Consider the following 20,617-nt stretch of genomic DNA (forward strand, 5'->3'; position numbering starts at 1 on the left):
TACTCTGCATATAAGTTAAATAAGCAGGGTGACCATATACAGCCTTGACATACTCCTTTTCCTATTTGAAACCAGTCTGTTGTTCTATGTCCAGTTCTAACTGTTGCTTCCTGACCTGCATGCAGGTTTCCCACAGCCAGTGTGACCTAAAGCTTGGCACTGTGATCTGTCAACTGAACTGTTAACCATTATGATAACATGGAAAGCCTCGCTTTTAGAAATGTTCTCTGAAGATCTTGAATGTAAATTCACTAAAGCAAAGGGTTTACTTGTTTTGTCTGGAACACTTTAATAGAGATCAAGAAATAATGTACTAAACTTATTTTCTCTATATGAAACAGAAAGAATATCAATTTTGGGAATCAACTATCTACAGTGTCTACTAATGCACAATAGGTTTCCCTTTAAAATCCAGAAGGACTTTAAGAAATCTCTTAAAATCTGTGATATAGCCAATATTTCTGACAGAAGTAGATGAGAATAGTGAATAGAATCTTTTTTTTTGGGGGGGGGAGAGGAAAATTACTTAATGGAAAGGGGGAATGATGAGTATCTTCTTTCTGGAATGTGAAGTATAGGTGTCCCATGGGAAGTGTCAAAGAGAAAAAAAAATCGTGGAAAAGTATGGTGAGGATTTTTATTTTTTATTTTTTTTTCATTTATTTTTATTAGTTGGAGGCTAATTACTTTACAATATTGTAGTGGTTTTTGCCTTACATTGACATGAATCAGCCATGGATTTACATGTGTTCCCCATCCCGATTCCCCCTCCTCCCTCTCTCCCCATCCCATCCCTCTGGGTCTTCCCAGTGCACCAGCCCCGAGCACTTGTCTCATGCATCCAACCTGGGCTGGTGATCTGTTTCACCCTCGATAGTATACTTGTTTCAATGCTATTCTCTCAAAACATCCCACCCTCGCCTTCTCCCACAGAGTCCCAAAGTCTGTTCTGTACATATGTGTCTCTTTTTCTGTTTTGCATATAGGGTTATTTATATGGTGAGGATTTTTAAAATGGATTAATCACCATGATTTTTTTCTAATTGGAAATGATTATCTTTTTAGGTATATTGAGAAGGCCTTTGGAACTGAACCTAGTATTAATAGGAAAGGGTGCCATAATCAATTAGGCATGCCTGCCATGGACTCAGAAGTGGTAGGAACAGCATATATGCTTTCTGTTTGCTATTGCTCAATATAGTAAAATCTGGTCTAGTCCCTTTCATGCATCTGTGAAACCAAAGGATGGATTAAAGCAGAATCATTAAGAAATAGCATAAAGACCATTCCTCTATACCTGCCAGTCTTCGTTACTATTCAATAAAAATTCCCACTGGTTATCAGTCTTCTTTAAGAACATCGCCTCCATAATTCCCCTAACTCAGCTTTCCACTGTCCCTTGGCTCTTCAAAAGTCCCCTCTCCGCCACCCCTCAGCCACACACACGCACACTGTACACTAAACAAACGTCCTCTCTGCTTTGCTTTGGGAACACTTTTTTCATGAGACACCAGTTCTATCTACATAGAGAATATATAACCTTACTTTAACTGAATCTTGACTCCTTTAGGAGATTTTTCCTATGAAATAATGAAGAAAAACTTGCCTTACCCTATGGTCCACATAGGTGAGGAGGGGTAGTAACTTCAGTATCCTCACTCACCGGAACCGCTCAGACCTTATTTCCTACATCCTCACTTGAATTATTGCTCCTTTCAGAACTACAAAACTCAGTAACCTACTTCTCTACACAATTCCTCATTTATCAGTTTTCTAGTCCTTCTTTCTCATTCATTGAATATTTTGATATCTGTTCAACAATTTCTAAAAATTGCTCCAATGTTCTCAGCTGTTATAAATATGACTATAGGAAATCTATACAGTATCTTAGCAATTCAGGTCCAGAGATATGACCTCTTTTCAACATCAGTTTCCCTTCCTAATGTCACACAATGAAATTTTATCCTTACTCATTCTGCTTATGAAATCTACACACCCTGAAATCCCATTCTCTGATGATAGCCTCCATAGCAAGTTATTGTTCTTTGGCTGTGTTATACCCACCACAATGGTTCAACTTCATTAAGATCACCAATCCCTTGACTCCTTTTTTTCAACAAATTTTTCCTTGCTTTGTTAAACAGCTAAAATATGCACATTTTGGAAACACCCTAAATTCCTGTGCTTCATTTGCTTTTCTAATTCACCTTTTTTGAAAAACAAACAAACAGACAACTTGGATGAGTTCAACTGTTCTTCTACTCAACATCATCTGGATTTCTCAGTGCTTTTAGAAATAAAACAAAACATAACAATACTTTTAACTGTATCAGATTTATTTTCTCCAGCTTCAAGGAGGTTTGTCACACTATATAGAGATATTTTTCAGTTTCCATGTTCACTCACAGGGAAAAATAGCAGTATAAGTTAGAAACTGCCTCAGCTTCTGCCACCCTATGTCAAATTTTTACATATTCACACATGTGTCTTTTTCTAGTTAAGATGGGAATGCTGCCTTTCTTTATCATGCTTTTTGCTCTGATTCTGTATTTCAACTCATCCACTCCTGTCTCCTCCTGGACTTCATACTGTTAATTTGCCCTCTTCCTCTGGTATCTTCAACCTCCTCCTCTATTGTTTTTTCCTTGTGTGTAGGTGAATGTTCAAATTTCAAGTTATTCTCGCCCAATTTTATATTCACACTCAACAAAACACCTTCTCTCTTTTAAATTCAAGTTTCCTGAGAGAATTGTAAACTGCGCTGACTGTTCCTCCTTTCCTGGCTGTAATTGCTTGGCTTCATGAACAACTGCAGACTGACTGTGCTTTCTATGGGACTTCAAAATTTTTCTCACCAAGGACACTCATGTTTCTAAATAAAATAGACAGTATGTTGTTCTTGTCTTACACGATGTCTCAGAAGTGTTAAGATGCCTGGATTATTTCCCCCATTGTTCATTAGAAAATATTTTACATAAAGTAAAGTTGACCTTTTTAGCAAACAGTTCTAAATGTGACAAATGTATACCTGCATGCCAAGTCACCTCAGTTGTGTCCAACTCTTTGTGACCCCATGGACTGTAGCCCACCAGACTCCTCTGGTCATGGGATTCTCCAGACAAGAATACTGGGGTGGGTTGCCATGTCTTCCTCCAGGGGGTCTTCCCCATCCAGGGGTTGACTCCGAGTCTCTTATGTTTCCCGCACCAGCAGGTGGGTTCTTTACCGCTTGTGCCCCACAATTATATAACTACCATTAAAGTCAGTATACAGAATAGCTCCATTGTTTCCAAAACTGTTTCTTAGTGATGCTCTTAGTAATCCATCTCCCCCTGCTCAAACCTCTGACAGCACTGATCTGTTTTCTGTCCTATAATTGTGATTTTTCCAGAATTTTGAGTCATACAATATGTTGCCTTTTCAGCCTAGCTTCTTTCATTTAATATAAAAATGCATTTGATACATACTTCACAATCAAGTTGTTGTGGATCAGTAGTTTACTCCTTTTACTTCTGAGTAGTATTTACTATATGATTGTATCAGAATTTAATCATTCACAAATATAAGGATATTTGGATTGTTTCTAGCTTGGGGATTAACAATTCTATGTAAACTTTTAGATACAGATATTTGTGTGAGAGTAAGTTCTCATATGTTTTTGGTAAATGTTTAGAGGTGGGACAGATAGGTTACATTCAAAGTATATGTTTAATTTTATGAGAAACATTCAGACTGTTTACAACATGGCTGTACTTTCTGAACTTCTGCCAGCATATTAGGTGTGTTCCAGTTGCTCCATAACATAGCTATTACTTGGTATCATCAATTTTGTTTTTGCTTTATTTTTCTCAGTCAAATATATGTTAATGGTATCATATTGTGATTTTAATCGCATTTTCCTAAAAAATAATGTACTTATTTTCATGCTTATTTGCCATCTGAATGACTTCTTACTTAAGCATTTGTTCAAACACTTGTTCATTTAAAAAGCCAGGTTATCTACTTTTAATAGAGTTTTGAAAGTTCCTAATATACTCAGGATGAAAGTCTTTTTATCAGATATAATATTTGCAAATATTTTCTCTCAATCTATGACTCATTTTTTTCATTATTCAGTGTTTCCAAGAGTAGAAGTTTCTACTTTTGGTGAAGTCTGGATATCTTTTTTTTTTATTTTATCTATTATGTTTTTGGTGTCATAGCTAAGAAATTTTATCTATTTCCCCTATTTTGTCTGTTAGAGATTTTATAGTTTTAAGTTTTACTATTAGTTCTATAATTAGTTTGGGGATGCTTTCTTTCTTTCTTTTTTTTTTTTTTTTTGGTGTTTTATATGGATCAGGGTTTAATTTTTAGCATATGAACATTCTTTTTTTTTTTTTTCAGAATCATTTGTTGAAGAGACTGCCTTATTTTTTGGCAAAAAAAAATCTATTAACAATATTTGTGTGGACTCTCCTATTTTATCAAATTATATGCCTTTTTCTAATATTATATTGTTTTGATAATTGTGACTTCATTATTTACCCTGAAATCAAGTCATATGAGTGCTCTGATTTTGTGATCTTTATCAAAAATATTTTGACTATTTTATTCAGTATCAATTTGTCTGAAAAAATACCAGCTACTAGCATTTTGATTGAAGTTGTATTTGATAGATCAGTCTGGGAAGAATTGGCATCTTAGCGATATTAATTATTCCAACCAGTGAACATGGTGTATATTTCCAGTTCTTGAGTTTATATTTTTAATTGGTGTTTTGAGTGATGCTGAAGCTGAAACTCCAAAACTTTGGCCACCTGGTGCAAAGATCTGACTCCTTGGAAAAGACCCAATGATGCTGGGAAAGATTGAAGGCAGGAGGAGAATGGGATGACAGAGGATGAGATGGTTGGATGGCATCACTGACGCGATGGACATGAGTTTGAGTAAGCTCTGGTAGCTGGTGATGGACAGGGAAGCTTGGCATGCTACAGTCCATGGGTCGCAAAGAGTCAGACACAACTGAGTGACTGAACTGTCTTCAGTAGATGTTGCACATGTTTTGTTTTGTTTTAAGCTGTATGTCTAAGTACTTGGTATTTTCAGTATAAGCATAAGTGGTACCTTTTATAATTTCAATTTTCAATTGCTCATATATAAAAATAGTATTGATGCTTTTGAAAATATCCATGTTGTACCATGCTATCACGGTAAATTCACTTTACATTATACTACCTTTTCTGAAGATTCTTTGGGATTTTCTATGTAGATAATCATGCAATCAGTGAAGTTTTCCATTTCTTCCTTTCCAGTCTATGTGCCTTTTCCCTTCTTGCTTTATCTCACTGTCTACAGTTTCCAGTAGAATGTGGAAATTCTCTGGCAGTCAAGTGGTTAGACTGCACTTGAATGGCTGAGGGCCCAAGTTCATTCCCTGGTCTAGGAACTAAGATCCCACAAGTCTCACATAGTAAAGGCCAAAAATAAACAAACATGAAATCTTGTAGAATGTTACACAAAGGGACCACTTCTTTCTCTGAACTTCTCTCCTTGGTTTTCTGACACCAATATCTATTGATTATTTTTTTCTACCTCTCTGACTACTCCATCTTAGTCTCCATTAATCCTCTTTCCTCTCTCTTCTGAATGTTTTTTTTTCTCACCTAGTTTATAGCACAGGGAATTCTTCTCAATACTCCGTAATGAGCTAAATGGGGAAATAATTTTAAATAGAGTGGATACATGTGTATGTATAACTGATTTACTTTGCTCTACAGTGGAAACTAAGAAAATGTGACATCTACTATAATCCAATAAAAATTTTAAAAAGAGAGGTTAAAATAATTCTTATACTGGCATAATTGCAATCTCAATTTCTAACAATCTTAAAATAAGAATACACAATAATTGTGATTTATATAACTCAGTTCATAACAGTTACACATAAGCTTATTATATAGTTTAACAAAAAAATACTTTTAAAAATTACTTGTTTTCACAGCCAGTTTGAAAAGCCTTACTATTCATTCAGTTTTGAAAAATTAAATCAGTAGCCGTTCATGGCATATGATATAATGCACATTGTCTATCTTTTGTAAGTTACCTAAGTTACCAAAGTTACTAGCTCCTTTCTGCTAATTTTGAATTACCTGTATATTTGGAAACAGTAGGCCAAATGAAGAGAGGTAATATCTAAATGTGTATCTTACATTGAGCTTCAAATATATGACAAGACCAAGAAAAAAATATCTTTATGGCAAAGGAAATTTTGCAGGTAAAAGTTTATCAATTAAAAACACCTGTTTTTCTGCTCGAACTACTTATAAAGTCATACAATATTTTGACTCAGTACTCTAGAATAAGAAATTTGAAAACTGGAACATTTTAAAATAAGGATAAAAAGAGACAGTGCTCAATAAACATAAATAAATGAATAAACTATTGACAACTTGGATGTGTGATAAATTTTATTTAGAAAACCTCTTTGGTGGCTTTCATCAAGAATCTTGTATTTACATGCACCCTTTTGTAAAGGGAAAACTCTTAAAAGGTGACTAAAAACTTCAATTATGTTTTGTGGTCTCTCTCCATAAACCATAGACTAGTAGTCTCCACTTTGCACAAGTCTCAAATTGTGTAATTGCTTTAAATTGTGATCACCTGACCAGATGCCTGAAAATTACCTGATCTATTTAATATAACTTGTTTAGCTGAATCAATTTAATTTCCAGGCCATATGTTCACAAATTTATTTCACTTAATCCATTTCAAGGTGGCTTCCTCTTTTGCGCCTTGCTGATTCACCTTCCTTGGATTGATCCAATTCTAGACTAAGAAATGACCTACATAAGAATTTTAAAATAACACTGCTCAATAATCAAAAGACACATTCTATTCATTTTCTCAGGCCAAACATTTCAGGAATAATAAGTTGTCTTTAAATTATCTTGTCTTTTTCCTTCATAGAAAATGAAAGGTTTAAAAAAGGTATGTCCTGATCATACCTACAAATTAAAACATGAATATTGGATTATCATTGAAGCTACAATAAATTCCAGTCAAATCAAAATATGATCTGTTACATTTTCTGTAGTAATTTATTAAAGGTCCCCTTTCATTTTTATATGTGCTGAGCAAAACTGAACACTTACAAGAATTGATGTAAGTGACCATTTTCCACTTAGAAATTTAGGCAGTTTTGTTTTCATATCTTTTCACATTAATTTCTTTCTTAAAGCTTTTTTTGACTGTACCTGACTTTCAGTAGTTTTAGCTAGATTTATTTAGCTAGATTTATTTCAAAATATAATTTTCTTTGGAAACATAGATTCAAAAGTCACCATTCCGTTCTGTATAAATTAAGCCTGACTTTCCTCTTGTTCACTTTATGTGATCATTATATATAAAGGGAAGTAAAAGCGGATGGGGGGACATCATCACTTTCCATTAATTTTCTTTTTATTTCCTCATTGTTAGAATCATGATTCATGAATCTTAGTCTTTTCTTACAAGTTTTCCAAATTATTAAAAAATATATTATGACTTTATTTTTGTTACAGAGAGATGTTTATTGATTGATAGATGTGAAAAATGTCAATTTCTATACTTTATTTTCTTATATACAAGGTTCTGTCCTACCTTTAATAAGCTCATTTCTACTCACTAATTGGTGTAGTCTAACATTGAGTTTCAACAATTTTTGCGGGTATCTTTAAAAAATAAAATAACATCTTTAGTGTTTCAAATAAATCATTAACTATGAAATCTTTGTTTTTCAAAGAAGAACCATTGATATTAAATTTAGATCATTGACAATTTATTCTTCAAAAGAATCAACTTGATTTATGTAGTCTGACTTTCAGTAAAAGGGCCCTAGCCCTAACTCTGGGGATACTATAACCTTACTATGTCCTTAATTCACAAAATATTACAGATGGGTGGAAAATTCATTTATCTTCACATGGAGTGTTATACCATTTGAGCTCTAAACAGATATGAATATGTGAGACCTGTCAACCCATATTGATCACCTATTCCCTTCTGAATGTTTTAAATGTTTGTTAGGGGAAAGCACATGTCTCAACTTTATAGCCAATAGTATCAAGTAATAAAATAGTATTTGTTGGTTAACTAGAAAAACAGATATGATTTAATCTATAGGGTGTTTAAAGAATATTACATCATCTAAAAAATAGATACATTAACTTATATTAAACCTAAAGTACTCTAAGTTCTGTGATTAAAAAAGAAAATTGTATCACTTAGTCTGCAAACTTAAATAATATATTCATTAATTCAATAAGTACTTGTTAAACGAACAATATAGAATAATATAGAATCATACAGAATACAGAATAATAATACAGAATAATGCAGGGGCTATATAACAGATGCTGTTGGGGATCTATCAAAATCTCCACACTTTGATCATTTCTACATACATGTCCACCATCAACGGTCAGCACTTTTCTTTGGATGAGGGCTTTTTCTGGCTATCTGGCTGCTTTATTACCTCTGGGACAAGCTGGACCACTTTCTTCCCAGAAGCAGCTTTAACCAAAGACTGATGGGAATTGATATATAAATATAAATCTCCTCCCATTTCATGTTGGATAAATATGGCATGTGTTTTGCACTGGGTCCCAGATTTCTCTAGCAGATTTCAATTACATTTACCCTTAATAATAACTTGCTTACAAGTAAACCCTAAAGTGGCTGTCTTCTCTGTCTTGCTTCCCATTGTTCTACTGTTATTTCCAACAATGATATTCCAAAACAACTACTTGCACTTGACACCTTGTCTTAAGGTTTACTTCTCAGGAAACCAAACTAAGAGAGCTAGATAGATGATATAGATATGGGTATAGATTTACATAATTCATTATCATTGTTATCATCATCATCATCAGGATTCTGGTCTTAAATTCTTATTTGTATTTCAAAAATAATTGACTCTATACATTGGGGCCATAGCTTATAGTTAGCATCTCTTCCTGCTTAAAGAGCTCTTTTGTTGTTCAGTCACTCAGTCATGTCTGACTCTTTGTGACCCATGGACTGAAGCATGCCAGACTTCCCTGTCCTTGACCATCTCCCGGAGTTTCCTCAAATTCATGTCCCTTGAGTCAGAGATGCCATCCAACCATCTCGTCCTCTGTCACCCCCTTCTCCTCCTACCTTCAATCAATCCCAACATCAGGGACTTTTCTAAAGAGTCAGCTCTTTGCATCACGTGGCCAAAGTACTGGAATTTCAGCTTCAGCATCAGTCATCCCAATGAATATTCAGGGTTGGGTACTCCCTTCCCAATTTGGAACCAGTCTGTTGTTCCATGTCCCATTCTAACTGTTGCTTCTTGACCTGCATACAGGTTTCTTTAAAGTGCATTAGTGATTTTCAATATTTGAAATGGTGGTTATCCTGAGAAAAATTCATTATATCAAGGAAAAAAGAGGAACATAAATTAATTAGTTTCATGTTGATAAATTATTGAAAGAATAATGTCATATATATTTTAAACAGCAGAATATGATTAATAAAAATAATTTCTCAGTTTTAATGTTAGTATCCTTATATTTATAGTCAATTTCAGTTGCAAATAAATGCACAGTTTTGTCTTTATTTCATTTAATGCAAAAAGCTACAAAGTAAATTACAATTTTAAAAAATAAACATTTCCTTCTAAATTTTTCTAGATTATTCTAATATAATTCAATTATAGCTCCTAATTATTCTTGAGAAGATCAAGTTAATGTTTACAACATTAAAAAAATCTTAGATTGTTCCTCAGGCTGCAAGAGATGTCACTGAAGCAGATGAATCTAAAGCTCTGGATGCTGTGTTCACATAATGAAATGCTTTATAAAAAATAACTTGAAATCATTGAAAGCTCAAAAGAATTTGCAAAAATAATACTGAGAGTCCTGTATACACTTGTGTGCACTTCATCTAGCATTCCCTAATGACAGTCTCTTACATATCCATAGAACCTTGCCAGAACCAGGAAACTGACATTCAGTTCAGTTCAGTCGTTCAGTCGTGTCCGAGGCTTTGCAACCCCATGAACCTCAGCACGCCAGGCCTCCCTGTCCATCACCAATGCCCGGAGTCCACCCAAACCCATGTCCATTGAGTCGGTGATGCCATCTAACCATCTCATCCTCTGTCGTCCCCTTCTCCTCCTGCCCTCAATCTTTCTCAGCATCAAGGTCTTTTCAAATGCGTCAGCTCTTCTCATTAGCATGATATTAACTGAAATATAGACTGTATATAGATTTCACTAGTTTTTACATGCACTCTTTTTGTGTGTATATGTATGTGTGTCCATGTGTGCTTCTGTGAAATTTCATCATAGAGGTAGTTTTGAGTAACCATCTTCACAATCTGGGAGACAGAACTGTTCCATTACCACAAAGAAACTACTTAATATTACCCCTGAATAGGTCTATCCTCTCTCAACCCTAATTCTTGGCAATCATTGAGCATTATAACTTTTTTTGCTTTGAAAAAACACTATATAAATGAAATAATCCAGTATGTAGATTCTTTAAGATTGGCTTTTTAAAATTCAGCATAAAGTTCTTGAGATCAAATAGCAAGAGTTTGTTGGTTTTTCTTGCTATTCTGTGGCTATTCCACAGTTTGTTTATCTATCACATGTTGAAGGACATTTATAATGAACATTTGTGTACAATCATTTTTGTGAACGTAAGATTTCATTTCTTTAGGATAAGAACTTAGGGGTGTATTTGCAAGCTGTAAGTGTGTGTTAGCTTCTAAAGAAATGCTAAACTGTTTTCCAGAAATGCTGTACTGTTTAACACTCTTACCACAAATAGGTGAGGTCCAGTTTCTTTTCATTCTCAGTGTCTGTTAAATGCTTTTCTGGCTATCATAAAAATGACATGGTAACTCTAGAACGATTCTCAAACAGTCTTAGTTGTTTGTGCATAAAGTCATTCAGGGAGTTTAAGATGCAGATGTCTCCATTATTGTTAATGATAATAGCCACAGTATATTGTGTCTATAATGGGCCAGGTTGGCCGTAGGCTATTTAGTTCCCACAACAACCCTTTCAGGTAGGTTATTATTACCACCTTAATGATAAAAAATGTCTCAGAATGATTTAATAACTTATTGATGATCACACATACATTTAAGGAGAATACCTGGGTTCCAAATTCAGTTTGAATTAAAAATCAAAGATATTCCATTAAAGTCACACAGAAGAGCGACTGAATGTTTCTGTGCCATAATTATGAGTTGAAAGTTATATAAGTTCATGAACAGGGGTTGGGCATGGAAGAATGACAGCAATTAATTTATTTAACTCTGCTAAAGTTAGTTTTTAAAATGCTCATGGCTAATTTGCAAGGTGAAAAATGTTTAAGCCATCTCAAATATCTGAAATAAAAAGATCAAAGCCACAAAGTTATGAAGACTGATATTGTTTGGCAGAGAAGAAAGAGCATTTTAATTAAATGTCTCTCATATATATGTAAGTTATGTTATTTCTGGTATCAGAAATTTACTAAACTGATACCAATAAAAAATATTTTTAAAAGTAACTGCAGCATGATCCTTTCTATGTTAAATTTGGAATATTATGTCTTATAGCACACTTATATCTCATAGAAACTAAACTTTCTGGACAAGTGTTCCTATGAGTATCATATAATCAAAAGACCATACTCTCACTTAAGATAAAACACTTTTAATAGAAAATAGCTAAATTTTCTATTTCTTGCCATAAAGCAAGAAATTATGTTGGTTATTCATGTAATATAGCAAGCAGCCCATTTAAAAGACATCTATGTAAATATTTGATGTACTGAATGATGTTGGATGTGTACTCAGCTTTTGCTGACATGTTAGCATCTGTCTTCAATCTGTTTAGAAGAATGAGCTTTCAGGTTGTTTTTAGTGTTTCTAATATTGCAACTTTTTCCCATGGCAAGAGGGAGAGTTATTATAAAATGGGCTTTCTTCTAACCTGAAGAATTATAATTTAAAATGCCAGTTTGTAGGCTCAACTTTTAATCTAGATGTACACCTAAGTCACCTAGCCTACAGCAGTAAAGCATTGTGTCACTACTCAAATGTAATGGTTCTTATGGAAAAATTTTATTACTTAAAAACTACATCTCAAATGCAAAATCTTTGCCCAACCCCCCCACCACACACACACATCTCTATGATTGGTGAATGAGCATTCACCAACTCTGTCCTAACTACTAATAACCCAAAGTATATTTATGAGCTGTGTTTCCCTGCCTTCTGCATGTATATCTCAGATTTGCTCTTTGTAGGACCCAAAAAGCTTTGTGCAACTTCTTGCTACAGCTAAGTTACGTCTATAGGTAGAAGTGTGAAATTATTAATCCACCCTCCAATAGCCTCCATTACCTTGCAACACTAGGCCTGTTCTGGCTGCCATGTAGCTCTAGTCTCATACCTCTTACATCTCTATTTTTTTGACCTGCTCTTGGGCTTTCAAGTGGGCATAGCTCTTCCCTGCCTCAGGAAACCCACAGTCATCCCTTCCTCCTGAAATGTTTTGGCCCAACTTCCAGCTGTTCACATCAATGTGTCCGTCAGATTTACTTCCTCATATTTCCAAATCCACATCAGTGTTCCTGTTATATTCCCTCATACATCTTCCAGTTTTAGTTCATAATTATCATTACAAAGCAAATTGTTATTGGTGCGAATATTTGTTTAAAGGCTGATTTGTTTATCAAAAGGAAACTTCATCAGGGAATGACAAATGTTTCCTTAACATATTTAGTTCCTCACTTGATACTAGTTGTACAGAAAAAGTTCAATAAATGTTTATCATGTGACTCATTGGCTCATAAATACCTGCTCTGATAGCTTACAGCAAATTTCTGAAAAGGTAACTGTTAAGCAAACCTTTAGTTTTAAGATAGACTTCCAGATCAGAGTCAGTCAAGCACCAAGTTTCCAAATGAGGTATTCACTAAACTGAACAAAATTGTATTATAGCTTTCTATAGGCTAGAAATACATGTCTATTTATCTAATTCATAGACAATGTTATAGTTATTAGGAAAATTATATGATCTAGGTAAGGTCTCAATAGAAGAATTCTCTTTGAGCAAGTAAATATGTTGAGCAGCCAAGATTCCCTACAATTATGCAAATTGTAAGCCCATTTGGGATTAAGAAATTATCTAGGGAAAACATCAACTTTTTATTTCATTATACTTTTGCCTTTCATGAATGTTTTACTTGCATGTCTCTATATTTGAGGCATTATGACTATAATTGGGAGTTTGAAAAAAAAAGAATGTTATTTTCATTCTTTAATGAACTGTTTTCTTAGGGAAAAAATTAAAATCTTACTGTATTTAGTAACATATTGCTATGTCAAAGATGGCTATCCAGATATTACCTGAATAATAAAAGAAGATAACAAAGATATTAATCATTTTATTTGAGTGACAAAATATTTTAATTGTCCACAAATTTTAAAGGTTCAATATGATTTGGTCCAATGACTTTATTTATTGTCAATATTTGGCTAGCTTTCTAAAATGTATAACTTCAGTATATCTTTGGTTTGATGTTATTCACATATTTCCTGAATTAAGGGTTTAATATAGTTATTAAAATGTACTTAACATTTTAACTCTTAAAAATGTATGCATATTTTAAAGATCATCTTAAAACATATTTTATCTTGGATCACTATTAGAAAGCTCAGTTACCTGGATATGTAATAAGGTTTTATTGACAATGTTAGAAATTTTATGTTTTAACTTAGAAACCTGACAATCTTGTAACTTAAAAGCATATTTCAGGTATAGTTATGATAACCTAATATAATAAACACAGAAAGAAGTCCAATGACTCCAAATACATAAATTACATGAATTCTGTATATAAACTGATTATAACTTTTATATTTCTTTAGACTCCAAGAATATGATAGAATATGACCTTATGCTTCATTTTCATAATGATATTAATCTGTGATTACTTAGAATAATGTGAAAGTAGTGCAAATATTTCTTGCCTGGAGAATTCCATGGATAGAGGAGCCTGGCAGGCTATAGTTCATGGGGTCACAAAGAGTCAGACATGACTGGGTGACATACACACACTCACACACACAGTGCAAGTATGTATTTAGGTGAATGCCCATTCAAACTATTCTTCCCAACATAAGAATGATATCTCTTCACCAAAATTAAGGGTTATCTGACATAATCACATGTCAGTTTCCTAAAAGAAGTAAACAAAATTAAATGTATCCTTGTATTTAGTTTACTTGTGGGCCAAATCTATGCATTTCTCTACAAGAAACTAGAAAACTGGATTAAAAATTTTAGTGGCTATTTGATTTCCCTGATTTTACTATCTATTCTGAAGTGTATAGATCTATATGATCAATATAGATAAAATTAGTTTTCCTATCTGTAACTGCATCAAGTGGAAGTAGTACCAAATAAGAACGTACTTAGGAACACTTGAAATTATTAATAGATTATGGTCAATATGATACAAATGAAAACCACTTTGTAAGACCCCAAGGGAGAGCTTCAAAAAGACAGCCATCCTTCAGAACTCTTGTATATGTTAATTAGAAACCCAGAACACCTCAAGTGGGCAATTCTATAAAGTAAGCCCTGGGGTCAAGAACAGCAGGGACTGGTATTCTTGATGAAAGTGAAAGAGGAGAGTGAAAAAGTTGGCTTAAAGCTCAACATTCAGAAAACTAAGATCATGGCATCCGGTCCCATCACTTCATGGGAAATAGATGGGGAAACAGTGGAAACAGTAGCTGACTTTATTTTTCTGGGCTCCAAAATCACTGCAGATGGTGATTGCAGCCATGAAATTAAAAGATGCTTACTCCTTGGAAGGAAAGTTATGACCAAGCTTGACGGCATATTAAAAACCAGAGACATTACTGTGTCAACAAAGATCTGTCTAGTTAAGGCTATGGTTTTTCCAGTGGTTATGTATGGATGTGAGAGTTGGACTCTAAAGAAAGCTGAGTGTTGAAGAATTTATTCTATTGAACTGTGTTGTTGGAGAAGACTCTTGAGAGTCCCTTGGACTGCAAGGAGATCCAACAAGTCCATCCTAAAGGAGATCAGTCCTAGGTGTTCATTGGTAGGGCTGATGTTGAAGCTGAAACTCCAATACTTTGGCCACCTCATGTGAAGAACTGACTCATTTGAAAAGACCCTGATGCTGGGAAAGATTGAGGGCGGGAGGAGAAGGGGACGACAGAGGATGAGATGGTTGGATGACATCACAGACTCAATGGACATGGGTTTGGGTGGACTCTGGGAGTTGGTGAAGGACAGGGAGACCTGGCGTGCTGCGGTTCATGGGGTCGCAAAGAGTCAGACACGACTGAGCGACTGAATGAACTGATTAACAATTTTGTCAGGAAGGGTTATCCCTTTAAGGGTATGGTACCAGGGCAACAGCAACAGTGGGTCAGTTTCATTACTATTGACATTTTAGTGATGTTATAAAAAAAGAAGATATTTCATCCATTTATGTAATCCTCACCCACAAGACCTGGAGAAGGAAATGGCAACCAACTCCAGTATTACCTGGAGAATCCCATGGACAGAGGAACCAGGTGGGCTATAGTCCACGGGATCGTAAAGAGTTAGACACGACTAAAGAGACTAAAAATACTACAACACAGCTACAAGTAGGGCCCCAACTATCATCCTAGCATTTTCCCAAAGGATAGGTCTCCCAAGCAATGCTCGAGAGAGAAGGTAACAGACAAGCAAACTGATGATCAATATTCTTCTCATGTTTCTTATAGCCTTCAACTCAGTATGCTTCTATCATTTAGAGTTTATTGAAAGTTAGCTGAAAATTACTGCATGTTTTTCTATAATTTCAAACTAGTGAACTTGGAGAGCACACAGATTTTAAATTAAATTCAAGGGAGACTAATTTCACAGAAAAGGGAAAAAAAAATCCTAACAGGAGTAAGAAAATGGGATTTAGAGTAGGAAGACAAGTGAATGTTTTATAAAATCTGTACTGACAATGATCAGAGTACAACTAACAGTGGCTTAGGAATTACTCTTTAAAGATGACAATGACTGTGCCATGCTAATATGTACAAGCATCTCCCAAGAACTGAATGGCTTGTTTGTTTACTAAAGATTTCCTACAGGTTATCCCAGTTAAGCTTGATAGCTTGCTAGCAAAGAGTTCCTGCCCAAGGGCACCTCACAGACATTTCATGTTATGGTAAATAGCAACATAAATGTTACACTTACACAGTAAATGGAGGAAGATGCCAGAGGAAGATAGCAGAGTAGAAAGACATGCACTCATCTTCTCCTGTGAGAACTCCAAAATTACAACTGGCTGCTGAACAACTATTGACAAGAGGATGTTGAATCCCACCAAAAAAAGATTCTCCACATCCAAGGGCAAAGGATAAGTCCCAGCAAGATGGTAGGAGGGACGAAATTACATTTAGAATAGAAACCAATACCCGTCTCTGGTGGCTCAGATGATAAAGAGTCTGCCTGCAGTACAGGAGACCTGGGTTTGATCCCTGGGTCAGGAAGATCCCCTGGAGAAGGAAATGGCAACCCACTCCAGTATTCTTGCCTGAAGAATCCCATGGATGGAGGATCCTGGCAAGATACAGTCCATGGGGTCACAAAGAGCCAGACACGACTGAGTGACTTCACTTTCCATACCCACCAGAGACACTTGGAGGACTCAAGCAAATCTTGTGTGCACCAGGCCCCAGAGACCCCACAGAGGCTGAGCCAGAACTGTGTTTGAGTGTCTCCTGTGGAGGTACGGGTCAGCAGTGGACTGCCACAGGGGCAGGGGCTCTGGGTGCCACAGACCTGGGTATGGCATAAGCCCTCTTGGAGGAGGTCGCCATTAACGCCATCTTAGAGCCACCAGAACATAGACAGGACTGTGGAAACAGACTCTTGGAGGGCACAAACAAAAGCATGTATACACAAGGACCCAGGAGAAAGGAGCAGCAACCCCACAAGAGGCTGACCGAGACTTGCCCATGAGTGTCCAGGAGTCTCTGGCAGAGGAATGGGTTAGTGGTGGCCTGCAGCAGGGTCAGCGCCCATCAGGACCAGAGCAGTTTCCCCCTTAGTCATTCTCTCCCATCAGGAAGCTTCCATAAGCTTCTTATCCTTATCCATCAGAGGGCCAAGAGAATGAAAACTACAATCACGGAAAACTAATCAAACTGATCACTTGGACCACAACCTTGTCTAACTCAATGAAACTATGAGCCATGCCCTATAGGGCCATCCAGGATGTATGGGTCATGATGGAGACTTCTGACAAAACATGATCCACTGGAGAAGGGAATGGCAAATCACTTCAGTATTCTTGCCTTGAGAACCCCATGAACAGTATGAAAAGGCAGAAAGGTAGGACACTGAAAGATGAACTCCCCAGATCAGTAGATGCCCAATATACTACTGGAGATCAGTGGAGAAATAACTCCAGAAAGAATGAAGATACTGAGCTAAAGCAAAAACAACACCCAGTTATGGATGTGACAGGTGACGGAAGTTAAGTCTGATGCTGTAAAGGAAAATATTGCATAGGACCCTGGAATGTTTGGTCCACGAATCAAGGCAAATTGGAAGTGATCAAACAGGAGAGGGCAAGAGTGAAGACTGACATTTTAGGAATCAGTGAACTAAAATGGACTGGAATGGGTGAATTTAACTCAGATGACCGTTATATCTCCTTCTGTGAGCAAGAATCCCTTAGAAGAGATGGAGTAGCCATCAAAGTCAACAAGAGAGTCTGAAACACAGTACTTCCTCTGGAATGCAAAACTAGTAAATCAAGATATACCTGGAGCAATAGGCAAATTTGGACGTGGAGTACAAAACGAAGTAGGTCAAAGGCTAACAGAGTTTTGCCAAGAGAATGCACTGGTCAAAGCAAACACCTTCTTCCAACAACACAATAGAAGACTCTACATGTGGACATCACCAGATGGTCAATACTGAAATCAGATTGATTATATTCTTTGCAGCCAAAGATGCAGAAGCTCTATACAGCCAGCAAAAAACAAGACTGGGAGCTGGCTGTGGCTCAGATCATGAACTCCTTGCTGCCAAATTTAGACTTAAATTGAAGAAAGTGGGGAAAACTACTAGATCATTAAGGTATGACCTAAATCAAATCCTTTATGATTATACAGTGAAAGTGGAAAACAGATTCAAGGAATTAGATCTGCTAGACAGTGTGCCTGAAGAACTATGGACAGAGGTTTGTGACATTGTACAGGAAGCAATGATCAAGACCATCCCCAAGAAAAAGAAATGCAAAAAGGCAAAATGGTCTTCTGAGGAGGCCTTACAAATAGCTGTGAAAAGAAGAGAAGTGAAAGGCAAAGGAGAAAAGGAAAGATATACCTATTTGAATGCAGAGTTCCAAAGAATAGCAAGGAGGGATAAGAAAGCCTTCCTCAGTGTTCAGTGCAAATAGAGGAAAACAATAGAATGAGAAAGACTAGAAATCTCTTCAAGAAAATTAGAGATACCAAGGGAACATTTCATGCAAAGATCGGCACAGTAAAGGAAAGAAATGGTATGGACCTAACAGAAGCAGAAGATATTAAGAAGAGGTGGCAAGAATACATAGACCTGTACAAAAAAGATCTTCATGATCCATGACCATAACTATGATGGTGTGATCACTCACCTAGAGTCAGACATCCTGGAATGCAAAGTCAAGTGGGCCTGGGGAATCATCACTGCAAACAAAGCTAGTGGAGGTGATGGAATTCCAGTTGAGCTATTTCTAATCCTAAAAGATGATGCTGTGAAAGTGCTGCACTCAATATGCCAGTAAATTTGGAAAACTCAGCAGTGGCCACAGGACTGGAAAAGGTCAGTTTTCATTTCAATCCCAAAGGAAGGTAATCCCCAAAAATGCTCAAGCTACTGCACAGTTACGCTCATCTCAAATTCTAGTGAAGTAATGCTCAAAATTCTCCAAGCCAGGCTTCAGCAGTATGTGAACCATGAACTTCCAGATGTTCAAGCTGGATTTAGAGAAGGCAGAGGAACCAGAGTTCAAGTTTCCAACATCTGTTGGATCATTAAAAAAGCACAAGAGTTCCAGAAAAACATTTACAGAAGTAGATGTTATTGACTACACCAAAACCTTTGACTGTGTGGATCACAACAAACTATGGAATATTCTGAAAGAGGTGGAAATACCAGACCACCTTACCTGCCTCCTGAGAAATCTGTATGCAGATCAAGAAGCAACAGTTAGAATAGGACATGGAACAACAGACTGGTTCCAAATTGGGAAAGGAGTACATCAAGACTTTATAGTCTCACCCTGTTTATTTAACGTATATGCAGAGTAATCATGTGAAATGTCAGGCTGGATGAAGCACAGGCTGGAATCAAGATTGCTGGGAGAAATATCAATAACCTCAGACATGCAGGTGACACCACCCTTATGGCAGAAAGTGAAGTAGAGCTAAAGAGCCTCTTGATGAAAGTGAAAGAGGAGAGTGAAAAAGTTGGCTTAAAACTCAACATTCAGAAAAATAAGTTCATGGCATCTGGTCCCATCACTTCATGGCAAATAGATGGAAAAATAATGGAAACAGTGAAAGACTTTCTCTTTTTGGTCTCCAAAATCACTACAGATGGTGACTGAAGCTATGAAATTAAAATATGCTTGCTCCTTGAAAGAAAAGATATGACCGATCTATATAGCATATTAAAAAGCAGAGACATTACTTTTCCAACACAAGTCCATCTTGTCAAAGCTATGGGTTTTCCAGTAGTCATATATGGATGTGAGAATTGGACTATAAAGAAAGCTGAGTGCTGAAGAATTGATGCTTTTGAATTGTGATGTTGGAGAAGACTCTTGAGAGTCCCTTGAACTGCAAGGAGATAACCAGTCCATCCCGAAGGAAATCAGTCCTGAATATTCATTGGAAGGATTGATGCTGAAGCTGAAACTACAATACTTTGGCCACCTGATGTGAAGAACTGACTCATTGGAAAAGACTCCAATGCTGGGAAAAATTGAAGGCAGGAGGAGAAGGGGATGACAGAGGATGAGATGGTTGGATGGCATCAGCAACTTGATGGACATGAGTTTGAGTAAACTCTGGGAGTTGGTGATGGACAGGGATGCCTGGCATGCTGCAGTCCATGGGGTCGCAAAGAGTCAGACATGACTGAGTAACTGAACTCAACTAAACTAGACAGTAAACAGTCTGATTATCAAATCTTCCTTAGCTTCCCACCGTTTAGGTGCTTATTTGCAAGTCAAATTTATAACATATCATGTGTTAGTTCACATCTCACATACCAGGACAATTAAAAAGTTAAAAATAAAAATCAAACATTAGCAAAAAAGATAGATTTACCTCTAGCTGTAATGTTACTGTAATTATACTGAACTCAGTCTTTTTTTTTTTTTTCCATTTATTTTTATTAGTTGGAGGCTAATTACTTTACAATATTGTAGTGGTTTTTGCCATACATTGACATGAATCAGCCATGGATTTACATGTGTTCCCCATCCTGAACCCCCCTCCACCTCCCTCCCTATCCATCCCTCTGGGTCCTCCCAGTGCATCAGCCCCGAGC

This window comes from Cervus elaphus, chromosome 9 (genome assembly GCF_910594005.1).
Source record: "Cervus elaphus chromosome 9, mCerEla1.1, whole genome shotgun sequence".
Lineage (NCBI taxonomy): Eukaryota > Metazoa > Chordata > Mammalia > Artiodactyla > Cervidae > Cervus > Cervus elaphus.